This window comes from Propithecus coquereli, unplaced genomic scaffold (genome assembly GCF_000956105.1).
Source record: "Propithecus coquereli isolate 6110/MARCELLA unplaced genomic scaffold, Pcoq_1.0 Scaffold73, whole genome shotgun sequence".
Taxonomy (NCBI): Eukaryota; Metazoa; Chordata; class Mammalia; order Primates; family Indriidae; genus Propithecus; species Propithecus coquereli.
Genome location: NW_012153396.1, coordinates 647,709 through 657,087, shown reverse-complemented (window position 1 = coordinate 657,087; position 9,379 = coordinate 647,709). Strand labels below are relative to the sequence as shown.

The 9,379-nt window shown below is 36.6% G+C and overlaps 1 protein-coding gene across 3 annotated transcripts in view; it reads left to right on the top strand.

The window, feature by feature from the left end:
• Positions 1-9,379, top strand: part of HPSE2 (heparanase 2 (inactive)) — a 621,208-nt gene that overhangs the window by 274,844 nt on the left and 336,985 nt on the right. The window lies entirely within an intron of this gene.

The following is a 9,379-nucleotide window of genomic DNA, read 5'->3' as shown; positions in this document are numbered from 1 at the left end:
CACATCAAAAAAATAATTCACCATGACCAGGTGGGCTTTATTCCAGGGATGCAAGGCTGGTTTAACATACGCAAATCCTACTTTACTTTTGAACTCCCCCCACATCTTGGATGCTCTTTCTTTCCTGACTCTAGGCTTTTGTAATGCTTCTCTGTCTGCCCTTCTTCTTTCCCTGTTTACTAGACTCACTGATCCTGTGTTGTCCACATGGTTCACTTTTTTAAAACCAGATACATCTGCATGGGGAGGAGATGTGAATAATAAATAATTAAATTTAGTGTTTTCTGTGTCTTAGACCTCTTTATCAATGTTATTTGGTAAGTTCTTTCACGTAAAAACAAAGCTGGTAGGTAATATTTTTTTCCCACTACAAAAACAGAGGGGTTCAATGACTTGAGGAAATTGAGATAAACTGAGATCCAAGTCTGGAATTCACACAGTATTAACCCTGATATAATGATTCCTAGCCTTGACCTTAAAAAATTACATGATATGTTTGTGTTCTATAGACCGTTAATCAGAGGTGCTGATGAAGACTTTGTGGTATAGGAAAACTCATTGTTTGGTATCTTAATCATTTGCAATGTGTGACTTTGTTGACAGTTAGCTGTAAGGCATTCCTTTGTGCTATTTATGTAAGTTTATAAAGGATCTAAAACCAGGGCCTAGATTCATTGCTGCCGCCTCCCCATCTGCTGGGCCAGGGAGGGAGTGTGGGAGCTGGACACTCTTGTGTGCCCTGTAGGTGGGTGTGAGCCCACTGCTGCCAGGGGACCTAGGCAGCATGCTCTAGCACCCACAGACCCAGTGCCCACTGCTATTGCCTGGGTGGCTCCACTCAGCCACAGCTGCTGCAGGACCATGGCCCCCAGCACCCACCACTGACACCTGGGATAGCGCTGCCACCTTGGACCTAGGCAGGGTGAACCTTTATGCTGCTGCTGCCACTGGACCTGGGCAAAGTGAATGCACAGGCCACCATGCACCGATAGACTGCTACGCACCCACCATACACCTGCCACGCCAAACCACTGGTGACAACCACAGAGGAATGGGGAGATGCACGAGAGAAGTGTTAAAGGCTTACACTACATCTATCCCTCTCTTGCATAGTCAATCTTCCAAAGTAAGACTTAAGCACACTATCCGGGGACCTCTCTCTCCCTTCACTAAACAACAGAGTACCCAGCAGAGGAAAACAGGTGTACCACAAAGCTACCTGGTTTGAGCTGAGAGAAGAGGTTCCAGATGAGAAGGAATCACCATAAGAACTCTGGCAACATGAAAAAACAGGGTGTTTTGACACCCCCAAAGAATCATACTAGCTGCTAGCAATGGACTCCAACCAAAAGTAAATTGTTCAAATATCAGATATGGAATTTGTAATATGGATCACTAACAAGATCAATGGGATTGATGAGAAAGTGGAAAACCAACACCAAGGAACCAAACAAATAATTCAGGACATGAGTGAAAAATTCAGTAAGGGATAGATAACCTAAGAAAAATTATCACAGAACTCCTGGACATGAAAGAATCATTTAAGAAATGTCAAAATACAGTGGAAAGGTTTAACAACAGACTAGACCAAACAGAAAAAAGAATTTCAGAGCTTCAAGACAAGACTTTTGAATAAACCCAGTCAGTCAAAAATAGGGAAAAAAAAGAATGACAAGAAATGAACAAAGTCTTTGAGAAATATGGGATTATGTAAAACAAACCAGAATAAGAATAGGTATCACTGAAGGAGAAGAAGAAAAAGCAAAAAGCATGGAAAAATCTATTTGAAGGAATATTGGAGGAAAACTTCCCTGGTATTGCTAAAGATTTAGACATCCAGATACAAGAAGGTCAGTGAACACCTGGAAGATTGAAGACAAATAGGACATCACCAAGACACAGAGTCATCAGTCTGGCCAAAGTCAAAATGAAAGAGAAAATCCTACAAGCTGTGAGACAAAAACATCAAGTAACTTACAAAGGAAAACCCTTTAGACTAAGGCAGACTTCTCAGCAGAAACCTTATAACCCAGATGGGATTGGGATCCCAATTTCAGTCTTTTTAAAGAGAATAACTGCCAGGTAAGAATTTTGTATACTGCAAAACTATGTTTCATAAATAAAGGAGAAATAAAGTCTTTCCCAGACCAGCAAACACTAATGAAATTTGCCACTACTAGATCTGCCCCACAAGAAATGCTTATACGTGGAACAGACAATCTATACCCACCAGTGTAAAAACACCTGAAAGTTAAAACTTACAGCTCTCATAAAACAGGAACATATATGAGAAAACAAAGCAACTAGATAATAAGCAACATGATGACTAGAACAGTATCTCACATATAAATACTAACATTGAATGTAAATTATCTTAATACCCGACTTAAAAGATACAGATTGGCTGAATGGATAACACACACACACACACACACACACACACACACACAGACAAAATATCTTCTGTCCCCAAGAAACTGATTTAACTCACAAACATTCTGATAGACTCAAAGCAAAGGGGTGGAAAAAAATATTCCACACAAATGAAAAGCAGGAGTACCTATTCTTATAACAGATAAAACAGACTTTAAATCAATAAGAGGGAAAAAAGACAAAGATAGTCATTATATAATGGTAAGGGATCAATTAAACAAGAATATATAACCATCCTAATTATATATGCACCTAACACTGGAACGCCCAGATTCATAAATAAATACTGCTAGACCTAAGAAATGAAATAAACAGCAACATAATAATAGTGGGAAACTCTAACACTGCACTGATGGAATTAGACAGATCATTAAGGTAGAAAGTCAAAAAAGAAACACTGGATTTAAATGGGACTCCAGAACAAATGGACTTAATAGACACTTACAGAACATTCTACCCAATAACTGCAGAATATACATTATTCTCATCAACATATGACACATTTTCCAAGATAGATTATATTTTAGGGCACAAAAAAAGTTTGAGCAAATTTAGAAAAATTGAAATCATACCATGTATATCTCAGACCACAGTGGAATAAAACTAGAAATCAATTCCAAGAGGAACTCTCTAAACTACACAAATACATGGAAATTAAACACCCTACTGTTGAATAATCCTTGGGTCAATGATGAAATCAAGATAGGAATAAAAAAAATTTCCAAATTGAATGACAAAGGTGACACAAACTTCCAAAAATCTTGGGATACAGTGAAAGCAGTGCTAAAAGGGAAATTATTAGTGTTAAATGCACACAACAAAAAGAAAGAAAGATCACAAATTAACAACGTAAGGTCACACCTCAAGGAACTAGAAAAAGAACAAACCAAACCCAAGCTACCAGAAGAAAATAAATTTAAAAGATCAGAGTAGAACTAATTGGAATGTAAACCAAACCAAAACAAAACAAAACAAAAAACACAAAGAATCAATGAAACAAAAACATTATTCTTTGAAAGATAAACAAAGTAGACCACTAGCTAGATTAACCAGAAATAAAAGAAAAAGGATTCAAATAAGCTCAATTAGAAATGAAAAAGGACACATCACAACTGATATCACAGAAATACAAAAGATCTACTTTTGTATTGAGAGACCACTATGAACCTGTCTATGAACACATACTAGAAAATCTGCAGTAAATGGAAAAATTTTGGCAACCCACAAACTCCCAATCTGAAATCAGGAAGAAATATAAATCTTGAACAGACCAATAACTAATAGTGAGATTAAAAGCATAATGAAAATATTTTCCCCCCCAAAAAAGCACAGAGAGACAGATTTACATCTGAACTTTACCAGACCTACAGAAAAGAACTGGCACCAATCCTGTTGAAACTGTTCCATAACATCAAGAAGGATGGAATCCTCCCTAATTTATTCTATGAAGCTGGTATCACCCTGTTATCAAAGCCAGGAAAGGACACAATGAAAAAAGAAAATTACAGCCCAATATCCCTTATGAACATAGGTGCAAAAATCCTCAACAAAATACTAGCAAACTGAATCCAATAGCAAATCAAAAACGTAAATTCATCATGATCAAGTGGGTTTCATCCTAGGGATTGCAAGGATGGTTCAACATATGCAAGTCAATAAATGTGATCCACCACGTAAACAAATCTTTTTTAAAAAACCCATATGATCATCTCAATAGATACAGAAAAAGCATTCAATAAAATCCAGCACCGCTTCATGATAAAAACCCTCAAAAAACTAAGCATAGAAGGAATATATCTCAAAATAATAAAATCCATATATGACAGATTCACAGCCAACATCATACTGAATGGGTAAAGTTGAAAGTATTTCCCCTAAGTACTGGAACAAGATAAGAATGCCCACTGTCACCATTTCTATTCAAAATAGTGTTGGAAGTACTAGCAAGAGCAATCAGGCAAGAGAAAGAAATAAAAGGCATCCAAATTAGGAAAGAGGAGGTGAAACTATCTCTGTTTGCCAATGATATGATCTTATATCTAGAAAGCGCTAAAGACTCTTCCAAAAGACTCCTAGAATTAATGAAAAATTTAGTAAAGTCTCAGGTTATAAAATTAATGTACACATGCCTATACACTAATAACAGTCAAGCTGAGAGTCAATTCAAGAACTCAATACCATTTACACTAGCTGGAAAGAAAATGAAATACCTTGGAATATATTTAACCAAGGAAGTGAAAGATCTCTGCAAGGAGAACTACAAAACACTGATGAAAGAGATCACAAATAACACATAAAAAATAGAAAAACACCCCATGCTCATGGATTGGAAGAATCAACATTGCTTAGTTGTCCATACTGCCCAAAGTTATTTACAGATTCAACAAAATTGCTATCAAAATACCAATGTCATTTTTCACATACCTAGAAAAAAAGTCCTAAACTTCATATTGAACCAAAAAAGAACTCTAATAGCCAAAGCAATCCTAAGAAAAGACAAACAAACAAAATAAACAAATCTGAAGGCATCAAAGTACCTGACTTCAAATTATACTACAAGGCTATAGTAACCAAAACATCATGGTAGACATAAAGGTAGACAGATAGACCAATGAAACAGAATAAAGAATGCAGCAATAAAGCCATATAGCTATAACCAACTGATTTTTGACAAAACAAAACAAAACAAAAAAGTAATACACTCGGGAGGGGACACCCTATTCAATAAATTGTGCTGGAAAATTGGATGGCGACTTGCAGAAGAATGAAACTGGATCCCTATCACTCACCATATAGAAAAATTACCTCAAGATAGATTAAAGACTTAAATGTAAGGCCCAAAATGATACTAATTCTAGAAGAAAATACAGTACAAAACTCTTCTGGACATAGGACTGGGCAAGGAATTTATGACTAAGAACTTAAAGGCAAAATGACACCAACAAAAAATAAGTAAATGGAACTTAATTAAACTAAAAAGTTTCTGCACAGCAAGGGAATTAATCAATAAAATAAATAGACAACCTACAGAAAGCGAGAAAATATTCACAAACTGTATAGCTGACAAAAGACTAATGTCTAGAATCTATAAATAACTCAAACAAATCAGCAAAAAGAAAACAAATAACCCCATCAAAAAGTGGGCAAAAGACATCAATAGATTTTTTTCAAAAGAAGATAGATAAATGGCTAACAAACTTATTTTAAAAAATGCTCAACATCACTAATCATCAGGGAAATGCAAATTAGAACCACAGTGAGATACCACCTTACCCCTGTCAGAATGGCCATTATTAAAAAGTAAAAAATAAATAAATAAATAAATGTTGGCAAAGATGCAGTGAAAAGGGAATGCTTATACACTGTTGGTGGGAGTGTAAATTATTACAATCTCTATGGAAAGGAGTATGTAGATTCCTCAGAGAACCAAAAGTAGACCTACCATTCCATCTAGCAATCCCACTACTAGGTATCTACTCAAGGGAAAAGAAGTCATTTTATAAAAAAGACAACTGAACCCAAATGTTTATCACAACACTGTTAACAATTGCAAGGATATGGAATCAATCTAAGTGCCCATCAGCATAGGAGTAAATAAAGAAAATGTGGCATATATATACCATGGAGTACTACTCAGCCACAAAAAGGAATGCAATAATGTCTTTTGCAGTAACTTGGATGAAACTGGATCATTATCCTAAGTGAAGTATCTCAGCAATGGAAAAACAAATACCACATGTTCTCACTTTTAAGTAGGAGCTAATGGAAGGGTATATATGATCAAAAAGTGGTGTCATAGACATTGAAAACTACAAAGGGGAGAGGGAGGGGTGTGAGGTATAAAAATATACCTCTCAGGTACTTCAAACCTTGACTTCAGCATTATACAATTAATCCATGTAATAAAAACACTTTTACCCCCTAAAAGTATTAAAATTAAAAAAAGAAAAAAGTAATGTACATACATAATTTAAAAATACTTTATTGCTAAAAAATGTCAGTAATCATTTGAATCTTCAGCAGGTGGTAATTTTTCCTGGTGGAAGGTCTTGCCTCAATTTTGATGGCTGCTGACTGATCAGGGTGGTGGTTGCTAATGGTTGGAATGGCTGTGGCAATTTATTAAAATAAGACAATAATGAAGTTTTCCCCATCAATTGACTCTTTCTTTCATGAAAGATTTCTCTGTAGCATGTGAGGAAATTTGATAACATTTTACCCACAGTAGGACTTTGTTCAAAATTGGAGTCAATCCTCTCAAACTCTGCTAACTAAGCTAAGTTTATGCAGTATTCTTAATCCTTTGTTTTTGTTTTGTTTTGTTTTGTCATTTCAACACAGCTCACAGAATCATCACCAGGAGTAGATTCCATCTCAAGAAACTACTTTCTTTGCTCATCCATAAGAATCAAGTCTCCATCCATTAAAATTTTATCATGAGATTGCTGCAGTTCAGTCACATCATCAGACTTCACTTCTAATTCTAGTCCTTTTGCTTATTTCCACCACATCTTCAGTTACTTCCTACACTGAAGTCTTGAACCCCTCAAAGTCATGCCTAAAGGTTGGAATCAACTTCTTCCAAACTCCTGTTAATGTTGATATTTTGACCTCCTCCCATTAATCAGAACTGTTCTTGATGGCATCTAGAATGGGGAATTCTTTCCAGAAGGTTTTCAACTTACTTTTCCCAGATCCATCAGAGGAATCACTGTCTATGTCAACTATTGCCTTACAAAATGTGTTTCTTAAATAATAAGACTTGAAAGTTACAATGATTTTGATCCATGGGATGCAGAATGGATGTTGTATTAGCAGGCATGAAAATAACATTAATCTTGTGTATCTCCATCAGAGCTCTTGGGTGACCAGGTACATCATCAAAGAGCACTAATATTTTCAAAGGAATCTTTTTTCTGAGCAGTAAGTCTCAACAGTGAGCTTAAAATATTCAGTAAACCATGCTGTAAATAGATGTGCTGTCATTCATTCCTTTTATAGAGTACAAGTGGAGTAGATTTAGCATAATGCCTAGAGGCTCTAGGATTTTCAGAACGATAAATGAGCATTGGCTTGCACTGAAAGTCACCAGCTGCATTAGCCCTTGAGAAGAGAATCAGCCTGTTCTTTGAAGTGTTGAAGCCAGGCTTTGACTTCTCCTTTCTAGCTATGAGAGTCCTAAGATGGCATCTTCCAATAGAAGGCTGTTTCATCTACACTGAAAATATGTTGTTTAGGGTAGCCACCTTCATTCATTACCTTAACTTGATCTTCTGGAGAACTTGCTGCAGCTTCTACGTCAGCACTTGCTGCTTCACCTTATACTTGTATGTTATGGAGATAACGTCTTTCCTCAAACCTCATGAACCATGGTTAGTTTCCACTTTCCCTCTGCAGCTCCTCACCTCTCTCAGCCTACACAGAATTGAAAAGAATTAGAGCCTTGCTCTGGATTAGGCTTTGATTTAAGGGAATGCTGTGACTGGCTTGATCTTCTATACAGACCACTAAAACTTTCTCCATGTCGACAATTAGGCTGTTTTGCTTTCTTACCATTCATGTGTTCAATGGAGTAGCACTTTTAATTTCCTTCAAGAACTTTACCTTCACATTCACAACTTGCCTAACTTTGTGGCACAAAAGGCCTAGCTTTTGGCTTATATCAACTTTCAACATGCCTTCCTCACTAAGGTTAATCATTTCAAGCTTTTTTTTTTTTTTTTTTTGAGACAGAGTCTCACTCTGTTGCCCAGGCTAGAGTGCCATGGCGTCAGCCTAGCTGACAGCAACCTCAAACTCCTGGGCTCAAGCGATCCTACTGCCTCAACTTCCTGAGTAGCTGGGTCTACGGGCATGTGCCACTATGCCCGGCTAATTTTTTCTATATATTTTTAGTTGTTCAGCTAATTTCTTTCTATTTTTAGTAGAGACAGGGTCTCTCTCTTGCTCAGGCTGGTCTCGAACTCCTGAGCTCAAACAATCTCCCGCCTCGGCCTCCCCAGAGTGCTAGGATTATAGGCATGAGCCACTGGGCCCAGCCCATTTCAAGCTTTTGATTAAAGTGAGAGACCTGGGACTCTTTCTTTCACTTGAACACTTACAAGCCATTGCAGGTTTATTAAGTGGCCTGACTTTACTATTGTTGTGTCTCAGGGAATAGGGGGGCCTAGGAGAGGGAGAGAGATGGGAGTATGGCTGGTGGGTAGAATAGTCAGAACATATACAACATTTATTGATTAAGTGCAGTTCATGGTACTCCAAAACAATTACAGTGGTATAATAACATCAAATATCACTGATTGCATATCACCGTAAGAGATTCAATAATAATAGAAAATTTTGAAATATTGTAAGAATTTCCAAAATATGACACAAAGACACAAAATGAGCACGTGCTTTGGAAAAATGTGGCCGAAAAACTTACTTGGCCACAAACCTTCACTTTGTAAAAAACTGCAGCATTTGTGAAGTATGATAATGTGAAGTGCAATAAAATGAGCTATGCCTGTACTTTGTTTTACACATTTGCTATTCTTCTATATGGCTACATATAAGTAGGGCTATTTTTTAAAAGGAGCAATAGTGTGAATTTTGGATGCACAAAGTTGCTTTAATTTTAAAAATAAGCAAACAAAAAAATCCTTACATTCTTTATATTTAGTATGTAGAATCACAGACTGTCAGAGGCAAATTGAAAATTGTTAGAAAATATGTAGTCCAACACCACTAATTTTACATGGGAGGAAACTGAGCTCCAGAATGGGACAAGAAGGCAAGTTAGTGGCTTCCAGTTGAATGAATTGTCTATATACCTCACTGTCGTAAATAATCCATGTCTGAATTATCTGTTCCACACATTTGAAATTTTGTAGAATGGGCCATAGCTGACTCAGGGAACGGCTTACTTCTTAAGAGAAGAGTTGGTTCTAAGCCCTGGTTTTAACTT